The sequence below is a fragment of the Cryptomeria japonica genome, chromosome 4 (assembly GCF_030272615.1).
Source record: "Cryptomeria japonica chromosome 4, Sugi_1.0, whole genome shotgun sequence".
In the NCBI taxonomy this organism is placed as follows: domain Eukaryota; kingdom Viridiplantae; phylum Streptophyta; class Pinopsida; order Cupressales; family Cupressaceae; genus Cryptomeria; species Cryptomeria japonica.
In genome coordinates, this window is record NC_081408.1 from 428119921 (window position 1) to 428131966 (window position 12046).

Sequence of the window (12046 nt, forward strand, 5' to 3'; positions counted from 1 at the left end):
ATGTGAGGATATGATATATCATGCTTTGAGTTGCCATAATTTTTCTTCTTTATAATGCTTTGATCACTAAATACCTATATTTTTTCAACTTCTTCTAGTGTTTGTCACTTCTAAGTATTTTGATTTTGTAGCATTGGTTGTGATTGTATTTGACCATCAATGTGAGGATATTGTATTTGTCAATATTTAGCAGGAACAATTTGAATTGGACATTTTTTCATTATTTTTCCTTTGACAATCTAATCTACTTTAATGCCTCCAAAATCAACATGTTTTCTAGGGGCTACTTCTAGTATTAAAAAATACCTTATCCTCTGGATCCCAAAGCACCATTGTCATAACACATTTTTTCACAATGGATGTCCCTATAGTATTTTTTTTGGGTGTCACTCAAAAAAGGTATGTACGAATATTCTATAGGAATCAATGAACACTAAGAGGGGGGGGGGGGTGAATCAGTGTTCTGCAATTTACAAATTTATTAAATTGATTCTTAAACCATCGGACGCTTAAGAATAAAAGTAAAGTGCAAAAACATAAACCAATCAACCACAATACCCGAACACCATAATTTTTACGTGTAAACCCAGAAAAGGAAAAACTATGATGGGATTTGAACCCACAATATTATTATACTTTGATCAGGAGTACGATAATCACAAAAGGGGAATGCACTTGCATTCAGGCACATTGCTAGAGCTCACTGCTCAAATAAAAAAGAGGGCTACAACCCAGAGGAAGGCTCACTGTCTTACAAGTATCATAAATGATTACAATGATGAATTAACTGAATAATAACATCTACATATGCCAAAAATCAGTTCCGATTAGGCTCAATTAGACTTCTGCAACTGTTCTATCTCTTTGCTCTGATTTCCTGCTCTGTCATATACCGGAGCACTAAAACCTTCATTTACATTCACCAAACTTTGCACATTCTCTCATACAAACTTCTCACACTGATATCATCATACAAAATGCTCAACCAAATTGGTCTTATATATCCGCACCGCCAAAATAAATCGATTCTCATGTCAGCTTCCAAAAATTGCATAAAATGCAACATGAAACGTGTAACCAACAAGTCAACTCAATCCACCCACAAAACCATATGCGGACTTAAACAAGATAATAACAAGCTTCACACATGTCTTCCCAATCTCCTTGAACTCAAAACCAATCACCGAAATCACCCCAAGAGTTCTGCAACACACGTTACACCAAAATAGCTTTGTTCTCCCTGAATTACCGGATATCGATCCTTTAATCTCACTCATGAATCAACATCGGATATCAGGATTACGAAATAAGCTACCTCAAACCTTGAATCATCTACCTCTATCACCGCAATCAAAGTTACGCAACCAAAATCAAGATCTACACACTGTACTCATATTCTGTCGGTTCTTGTATTCCACCTTCTAGACTTATGCCTCATGATAATATGACTTCTGATGACGATTGATGCATGAGAAATGCTTAGGAGATGTCATTTATGGCAACTCAGTTCAGTAATTATATCCGGTGTGCATATATTTGATTCTCTTGCCAACAATCTTCCCCTTTGGCATTGATGGCAACACTGTGAAAAATGACACTGTACACTCAAAGCTACAAAACTTCAAGACTCTATAAGATCAACAAGCTCACCCTTAGGATTTGCACTATTTTTCACTTCGCTCTCTCTCCCCCTGAAATATTCCGAGCCAAATTTTTTCGTTTTTACAAATTACAATTTACATTCAATGCACCCGTTAAGGTTAGAAGATAAACCAAAACGTGCTGAAGCAACTCTAACCAGAATGGCGCCGATGATGGCGAGCATATGGTCAGAGGATCTTCTACCCTAAATGCTAAAAGGGAACTCTACACCAAGTATGTGCTACCCAATCCAGAATGGAGTGAGGGGCGACCATATGGCGGAGTGATTACAAACAATGCTTGAAAAGAAATGCGGAAGCTGGAAATACTCAACACCCAGAATGTGCTTGCTAACCCAAAATGGGAAAGTAGCTACCATAGGGTGGAGGTCAATTAAATAAAATATCAAATGCTGAAAGTAAGAAGAGCATTACAATTTGATAAAGCAAGATTATACTCTGCTGTTAGTACTACTGCCAGCTTACACTATGAAAGATGCAATCTTGCAAACAATACGTATCAGCATATAAATAGAGAGGTACAATATTAATGAATTCCTTTGCTGAGAAGTAAGATTAACGGAAATGGCAATAAACAGATCCAACCTTTTCTCCAGACTTGAATAAATCTTCAATGAAGCATTCCCATCGCTTTCAAGAACTCTCACCACCATCGAATAAAGATATTGTAGATTTCTCCAAATTGATTTAATAGACCTGCACCTTTCAACAAATAACCAGCAACATAGGATTCCTTTGAAATGCTCGGAACTCACTCTTTACTCATTCAAAATGTTTGATATCAATTGCAAAACTCTAATAGAAAGGAGGCGCTTAGACTAAGAACAGAAAACGGACTTAAAAAGCATCTAACACTCAATGCACAATTCCCAAGACATCAAAAGGTACGGCCTAGTTGAAAAGGGCGATTTCTCTTTTAAAAATCTGATGCTTCACAAATCAATCTACAAATTGGCACACATGGGCGCCTTGCCTATATGGAAGGGAATATGCAATACCCACAACGAATTTCTTTGTCTTTTTTGATTTATGAATTAAACATCCAATCTGTTGAAGCTAACATGCAAAAACCAGGAACTTCTAATATGCAAAAATCAGAAACTAAGAACTACAATGTTGATTACAATGCACAAAATTTCAAGGACTCACAAACTAGACTAAAATCACCACTAGTTGTTGTCTTACAAACAAGAAGCGATGCCCGAGCTAGGAGGCTTTCATTCCTCGAAGCAAACCCAGAGCCAAACCGACAGTATAACAGTACTGTAGACAAAAGATGTGAAATGATGCTCAAATTCTTCCTTTTATAACTTCCTGTTGACTTCACGAAACCCTAAAATCCACTTCAATATCCAAACCCTAATCCTTTCTCCAAGATGGCATCCTTTTCCTTTCAAGCTTAATATTGATATTTTAATTAAATTCAATACCTTGATAAATGCACCCACATTAAGCTTGCTTTGACTTTGGAAATTAATAAAATAATCTTTAATGAAGGCGCCACCCTCAAAAAGCCCACTTTTCAAAACAACATAAAGTCAATAGACTAGGCCAAGGGGTCAACGTTCGAATATAATATTAAAACGTGACCATTTAATTAAATATATCAACTTAACTCTTCAATCGTGCCCTGAAGCCAATAATGACCAAGTCAATTGACCAAACTGAAGTAGGAAGTCACCCATGCTGAACCCAACTGAAAAACTGCCAAAAATAGAATTTACTAAAAATAGTAAATTCCAGAAAATGCTCTGAATGCCAAAATGAACATACCACTGCGAAGCTCTCTGAAAACCCAGAAATAATCCGCCATTGAATCCACCAACTTCGAGCACAGACATCCTCAAAAATAGGAAACCCTAATTTTACCTTCCGACTAGCCTTCGGTTTTCCAGAAAAAAGGCCAACAGTCACTGGAAAGATCAGGTCTAAGAAGGGGACATTACACCCCCTTTGACAACAATGCCAAAGATATGAAGCTGCCAAAATTTATATACAAGGAATATATATAGTTACTTACAAAAACTTGAAAATATCTACAAAAATTGTTTTTAGGGACAGAAGGTGGTCATCCCAACCCTTCTTCACATTCTCCAAAATATTGATCATACCACTGAAAAGATAGGTGTGCATCTCAACTCCTCTTCAGTCTGTCGGAACACTTTTGTTCAAAGCATCCATTTCATCTTTCTTACTGTTGATCAACGTGTTGGAATCAATGAACACTAAGAGGGGGGGTGAATCAGTGTTCTACAATTTACTAGTTTATTAAAGTGACTCTTAAACCACTAGATGAAAAAGATAGAAAGTATAATGCAGAAACTCAAGGCAAATAACCACACAACCATAACAACGGAATTTTTTACGTGGAAACCCGGAAAGGGAAAAACCACAGTGGGATTTGAACCCGCAATATTATTATACTATGGCCAGTAGTAGAACAATATTACAAAAGAGGAATGCACTTGCATTTAGGCACGCTTCCTAGAGCTCACTACTCAAATACAAAACAAGGTTGCAACTCCGAAGGACTCATTGTCCTACAAATAAGATATAAAGGCAAACACAATGTTTGAACTAGAATATAGCATCTACAAATGCCAAGAATCAATTCTGGTTAAGCTCAAAATGATCTGTTGCCACTGAACTGAAAAAACTGCTATGTTCTGCTCTGCTGCCAAATATCGGATTACCAAAACTCAACATGCGCATGTAAAACTATGCTCAATCGCTCCCAAAACAATTTCACATAGACACCATCACCCAAAATGATCATCCAAGTCGATCTTATATATTTGCACCACCCAAATAGATCTCCAACAAGCCGGCTTCACAAAACTGCAAAATATGAAATGGGTAGTCTCATGTCAACTCAATCCATCATAAATACATATACCGGACCTAAAACATATGATCACAAGCTTCACATAAAATGGCACAAACTTGAACACAACACCAATCACTAAAATCATCCCTACAATTTCACAACACACGTTACCCAACTTGTCCACACAATAGCTCTTCTCTTCCAGAATCACCATATACCGGACCAAAAATCATGCACTGGAATCAACACCGGAGGATGAGAATGTGAAGTAAGATGCCTCAAACATCCAGTCAACTACTCCAATCACCGCGAGCAAAACTATACAACATGGAATGAATTGTGCTCAATGAATCTGCAATATTGTGTTCACACTCTACCAGACTTATGCCACATGACTGACCAAAACTCCTTCACACTTCTGGTAATCCCAATCTACATGTACCGAATAGGATTACTAAACTGAGCTTCCATCAATGACAACCCCTAAGTAATCTCCATGCATCTAACACCACTGAAACAGTGTCTCTTGCCAACAATCTCCCTCTTTGGCATTGATGGCAACACTGTGAAAAATGACAACTGCTCCAAAATTCCAAAGATGCAATCAATATGAAAATATGTACACTCAATTGACTCCCCCTAAGAATGTGCACCATTTTTTACTGCCCTCTCCCCCTTTGACATCAATGGCAAAGGTAGGAACCTGCCAAAACTTATATACAAAAGAATGTATACAGTGATCTACAAAAATTTGAAAATATCTGCATAAGTTACCTTTGAAGGCTTCAGATACTCATTCCATCCTCTCCGGAAACAATCCAAAACATTGATTAAGGTGCTAAACATGTATGCATGTACTTCTACGCCCTTAAGATTTGACGGTACTGTTGGACAATGTTGCTGCTACGATATGTTGTTGTCATTGATGTCAGCATATTCATGTGATTTATTGCTCTGATGATTGCATATTGGTTTATTGGGATCATGGTTTGATGTATGGAGTATCTCTAGTATCATTATATTCTTTTGTATTGGTTTTGGTGATCTGGGAAGCTTAATTGATTATATCATATGATTCGGTTCGCAGTTTGTTTTTCTTATCAGTGCTTTGCAGAGTTTGTTGGCATTCTACACTCTAATTAGAAATGATGGTGTTGTCATTGATGGCAACCTACTAGCATTCATCTGGTAAAGCCACTGGCAGGCATCGGCATTAGCATAGACATCTACATACACTGGCAGACACTTCACCGACAGCGACTACAATGCATACCGACACTCCAGCCGAAAGGGAATAAACTTTTGTATTTAATGTAATTATCTTTTGTAAAGTCGACATGGCATATTGTAAAAGACTCATATATATGTATGAGATCTTATAGGTCATTTAGTAGGAGAAGAAAAGAGTTAATTGCGAATTATGTATAAGGTGATATAAGTGACAACAAAGGTTTTTGGTTATAGTATGAGCTTAAATCGGTACTGAACCTAGCATAGTTGATGTTGATTTGAAGCAGTACATTGTATTGGATTTCATAATCCATTTTGTAAGTCAGTGAGACTTCTATCTTGTAAATTGAGCAGTGAGCTCTAGGCAGTTGGCCTTCCTGCATGTGCAGGCCCCTCATTGTAAGTAATATTTATTCATTGGCCAGTGAGTGAATATTGTGGGTCACAAATCCCATCGAGGTTTTTCCCACACCGAGTTTTCTCATTAAACATCTTGTGTTATGGTGTGTTTTCTATGTTGTCTTTATTGTTCCTGTTTACTGCATTAATTCTTATTTACCGGTACACTATTTTGGAATGAAAAATACTTAATAAGGTTAAATATTTTGTTAACCAATTAGATACTAATTCACCCCCCCTCTCAATATCTTTGGGACTATCATTAATCCTAAAAGAGTTCAGTATTTCCTCTGGCATATTCTGGTGTGATGAGATCTTGAGTTAAGTTTTTGGGAGATTGCTTGGGATGGTCTTATGTATCTTCATTTCGGATGGTTCATGATTTGGCGCTCCGCAAGTTATCTTTCTTCGTGACAGTTGTTGTTCGAGTGTTCTTGAGTTTCAGATGTTGATCAATGAAGATTTGATAAGTTGTATTGGTACAACTATTACTGATGATTCTAACATGCTTGTTGGTGTTTCCTAATTGTGTCCTATGATCCGTATTGATCATTATGCGAGTTCTTGGTGATTTTGTTGAACCGGTGATGTTCTTTGTGTTATGCAGTTTTCCTAGTGGTGTAGTGTGTTGTAGTTGATCTTGGCGTGATTACCGTCGGTGATGAGCATTTGGAAATTTGATTTAGGTCCATGATATGTCATTTATATCAGTATATTGGTCTGTTGGTTGATCTTTGTATCGTGTGATGTAATTTTGTAATTGTGAGTTGAGGGTTTAGTCGACCTTGTTGTCAAGTTGATGAAGTGTATAAATAGGTGATATAGTCATGTAATTTAGGTATCAAGGTTGTGTCATTGTTATCAGAGAATGATATATGTGCGAACAAAAGGATTCATCTTTTTATATGGTGTATTGAGCAGAGATTGGTGTAGAGCAGATAATTGTGCTTAACCAGAACTATCATCAGGCATTTGCAGATGCTATTATTGTAGTTCAGTCCTTCCAGATTATAGTTTGAATCTTGTTGTAAGTCAATGGGACTTCCCTAAGGGTTGTAGCCTTATGGGTTATTGTATATTGATTTGTAAGCTCTAGGAAGTGTGTCTGAAAGCTGGTGCATTCCCCATTATAATATTTTCACATACTATTGCAGAGTATCATCTTATTGTGGGTAGGTTCCCATCGTGGTTTTTCCCTTAACCGGTTATCCACGTCAAAATCTTGGTGTTGTGTGTTGTGCTATGAATTTGCTTATCTTTGTTGTTGTTTCATTTTATCAGATTTGTATTTGTGGTTAAGTTTGATGATCCGGTGAAAACTGATTCACCCCCCTCCTTAGTTTTCCTTCATTATTGTTGCCAACAATTGGTATCAAAGCTAGATCTTCCGAAACATGCTTAACCGCTTAAGGAGATCCAGGATGGAAACTGGAGGTGTTATCTTTAAGAAGGAGAGTTTGAGATTTGATGGAAGTAACTATGCTATATGGAAAAACCGGATGGAGGTGCACTTGAGATGTCTTGGAGAAGTGATACAGGAGCATCCTCGGTTCATAGCAATCTTGCATCAACCAAAAACATTTTCTTTAAGTTTGCAGTTTTAGCTTTTCTTTTTGTGTCCCAGTTTTGGCTCACCGGATCCTGTGGAGTTGGATTCTACTTGAAGACTTGATTATCTTTCTTATTTCCAGTCCACATCACATTTGGATCATTTTCCGACAAGATATTGCTATTGGTTTTCTTGATAGTTTCTAGTTACCGATTGACAGTTATTGTTACCGGTTGCCTAGACCTATTTTGGTGATCTACCAGAACCCCTTCCGAAGCTTGCGGAGCCTTGGGCATTGGTTATGATGTTCCTTGGCGTGTGGCCGACCTTTTTCCCACGATCTACATTTCACCCTTTGGATTTTCTGGAGGAATCTCTTGGTGGAGGCCGACCTTGTTTAATTTACATGTTAGGTCTTGTTCTTCGGGTTTTGATCCCTTTTTGGGCTGACTGGATCCTTTGGATCGATATATATAATTATAATTGTGCATTAGAATGTAATCGATCGAGGAATCATGTAGTGAGACTATGCATAGAAGACATATCTTAAGATTCAAGGTCCCGATTGTTACCTATTTGTATGTTCTACCAGGCCTGTGAGTCGGTTATGCTATAGCCCGGTTGTTACCGATTGGTTGTAATCATTTTCATGAAATAAAACATTTTATTCTGCATTGCCTCCATCATATATTTTTGTTTTCATTGTGTTACTCTTGTTGACTGGTCCAGATTGATCTCTTTGAGGTCCATCCTCACCGGTGACTGCTTCAAGTGGTATCAGAGTGAAGTTTCATTCCAGGGGTTGTGTGTCAAAAAAAAAATTGTAGAGTGGCGGATTGCGGATCCGACCTGCAGCTGCAGAGGACTGGCGTAAACGATGGTGCGAAGAGGAGCTAGGAATGGTGGAGCGCGTGGGAATGCAAACCCTATTGTGATGGAGATGTTGTGAGGTATAGCAGCCCAGTTGGAAGCCATGGAAACAGCCCAGAGAAGAGGCCGACATATCGAAGATGTAAGTGAAAATGAAGGAGAAGAAGCCCCAGCAGAAAAAGCAAACCCATTGTCGGTTGATCCGGATGAGGAAAGGTTTTTGAGGGTTTTGAGTAGGGCAAATACTAAACCTCTTTTACCCCACCGGAATATGATGCAAAATTAGATTCAAATGAGTTGATGGATTGGATCTCGGAGATGGAGAATTACTTTGATTTTGAAAACACTACAGAAGAAAGGAAGGTGAAATATGCATGTACTCGGTTGAAAGGTCATGCATCTCTTTGGTGGGAGAATTTACAACTTGAAAGACAGAGAAGAGGTAAGGAGAAGATTAAGACATGGGATCAGATGATTGCTAAGTTGAAGTCAAAGTTTATGCCAACTGATTATCAAGTGAACCTATTTAGAAAGTTGCAGAATTTGAGACAAAAGGAATCTAGTGTGATGGAGTACACCGAAGCATTTTACAAGTTGAACATTAGATCCGGACATGTTGATGATGAATTTGAACAAGTTGCAAGATATTTGAATGGATTGTGGATGTCTATACAAGATGAACTTAGTTTGATCAAATTGGAGAGTGTTGAAGAGGCTTACCAGTATGCCCTAAAGGTAGAAGAGAAGCTAAACAAAAGACATGAGCAGGAGCAGAGAGGCAGAGGTGGAAGGTTTACCAGAGGAAGATTTCAAGGAGGAAGAGGATATACCGGAGGAAGAGGAACCGGTACAGATCAGAACAAGGACAAGGAAGTGAACAAAGAAGGTTATTCATACTGGAAGGATGATAGAAATTTCTACCAGAGGAGAGAATTGGATGGCTATGGGAATGATAATTTTGGAAGACAAGACAAGAGAACATTCAGAGGAACTTGTTATAAGTGTCGAGGAGAAGGATATTGTGATTTTGAGTGTAAGAAGACAGAGAATACCTAAAGAGAAGCAGTGGTGGAAGAAAAACCCATCGGATCAGACAACAAACTAGAAGATGGAGAACTGTTGATGATGAGAAGAGATTTGTGTCATACCGAAGGAGATGAAGAGCCCTTGTAGAGGAAGAATTTATGAAAGACTAGATGTAAGGTATCTGGTAAGTGTTGTAAAGTTGTTATTGATAGTGGTAGTTCAGATAATCTTATTTCAGAAGAGATGGTGAATAAGTTGAATTTGGAGAGATTGAAACACCTTAAGCCTTATCAAATAGCATGGATTCAAGATGAACATAATTTGTTAGTAAGTGAGCAATGTTTGGTGAAATTGAAAATTGGGAATTATCATGATGAAGTCTTGTGTGATATTATGCCTATGGATATTTGTCATCTTTTGTTGGGTAGACCTTGGCAGTTTGATAGACAGGCAGTACATGATGGGAGGGAGAATACATACACTATTGTGGTCAATGGGATGAAGCAAACCTTGTTGCCTTTGGAGGAACCTTTGAAGAACGAAGTCTATACAAATGCTAGAATCTGTTTGGTAGATGGAAGGAAATTTCTGGATGGATTAAGACATGAGAATGTGTGTTTTGCCTTAATTCCTAAGAAGACTGAGAAACCAGAACTGGAAGGAGAACAACCATAAGAGATAAATGATTTGCTGACAGAATATGAAGACATCATTTCAGATAGTGTACCTGATGGATTTCCAACTGTGAGAAGTATTAGTCATTGCATGGACTTAGTTCCTGGAGCTAGTTTTCCTAACAAAGTTGCACACCGGATGACACCAGTAGAGAATGAAGAGTTGAATAGACAAGTGCAGGAGTTGTTGAAGAAAGGTTTGATCAGGGAAAGTCTGAGCCCTTGTGTAGTACCAACAGTATTAGCACCTAAGAAGAATGGAGAGTGGAGAATGCAACTGATTCCATAGCAATAAACAAGATCGCAGTGAAATGTTGGTTTCCTTTGCCTAGGATGGATGACATAATGGACTATCTGAGTGGAGCGAAATACTTTACAAAGATATATTTGAAGAGTGGATATCATCAGATCAGGATCAGAGAAGGAGATGAGTGGAAGACAACATTTAAGACAAATGAAGGACTATATGAATGGTTGGTGATGCATTTTGGGTTAACTAATGCACCGAGTACTTTCATGAGGTTGATGAATGAGGTATTGAAGAAATTCTTGGGTAAGTTTGTTATTGTGTATTTGGATGACATTCTGATTTTCAGTAAGACAAAAGAGGAACATTTGTTGTAGTTGAGACAAGTTTTGCAGAGATTGAGAGAATAAAAGTTGTTGATCAATATTAAGAAGTGTACTTTCATGAAGGACGAGTTAGTCTATTCAAGATTTGTGATATCTGAGGATGGTTGTAAGATGGACCCTGAGAAAATGAAATTAATTGTTGAGTGGCCTACACTGGAAAGCATTCGAGAGGTAAGATCATTTCATGGATTGGCTAGTTTTTACTGGAAGTTCATCAAAAAAATTAGTTCAGTTTGTAACCCTATGACTAAGACCATGAGAGGAGATTAGGAGGAATTCAAGTGGAGCACCAAAGCAAACAAAAGTTTTGAACTATTTTATCGGATTTCAATAAAGTATTTCAAGTGGAACAACAATAGGAGCAGTCTTGAGTCAGGAAGGGAGAGCAGTAGCTTATTTCAGTGAGAAATTGAATGATGCCCGGAGGAGATATTTAGTGTATGATCAAGAGTTTTATGCCATAGTTCAAGCCTTGAAGAAGTGGAGACATTACTTGTTGCCTAATGAGTTTGTGCTGTATACATATCATCAAGCTTTGCAGTATTTGCACAGTCAGAGTAAGTTGAATCAGAGACACATGAGGGGTAGAATTCTTGCAGAGTTACACCTTTGTGTTGAAGCATAGAAGTGGAAAATCTAACAAATTTGTTGATGCATTGAGTAGGAGAAGGAATTTGTTGACAAAGATGAGAGTGACAGTATTAGGATTTTAAGATTTGAAGACCTTGTATGATGATGACCCAGATTTTGCAGAACCTTGGAAAGCATGTAGAGAACCGGTTATGGTAGATAGAAGAAAATGGTTCGATTACTTCATTCAGGATGGGATGTTATTCAAAGGAGTTCATTTGTGCATACCTAAGAGTTCTATGAGGGAGAATCTGATAAAGGAGAAACACAGTGGAGGACTAGCTGGACATTTTGACATTGACAAAACAGTAGCATTGGTGAGTAAGCAATACTTTTGGCCCCAGATTCATAAGCATGTTAAGAGATATGTGCAAATTTGTAGAGTTTGTCAAGTTGTAAAGGGTAGTAGTCAAAATGTGGGATTGTATAAACCTTTGACAGTACCGGTAAGACCTTGGGAGGATATAAGCATGGATTTTGTACTTGGATTGCCTAAAACATCAAGAGGGAATTATTCTATATTTGTGGTAGTGGATAGATTCCCGAA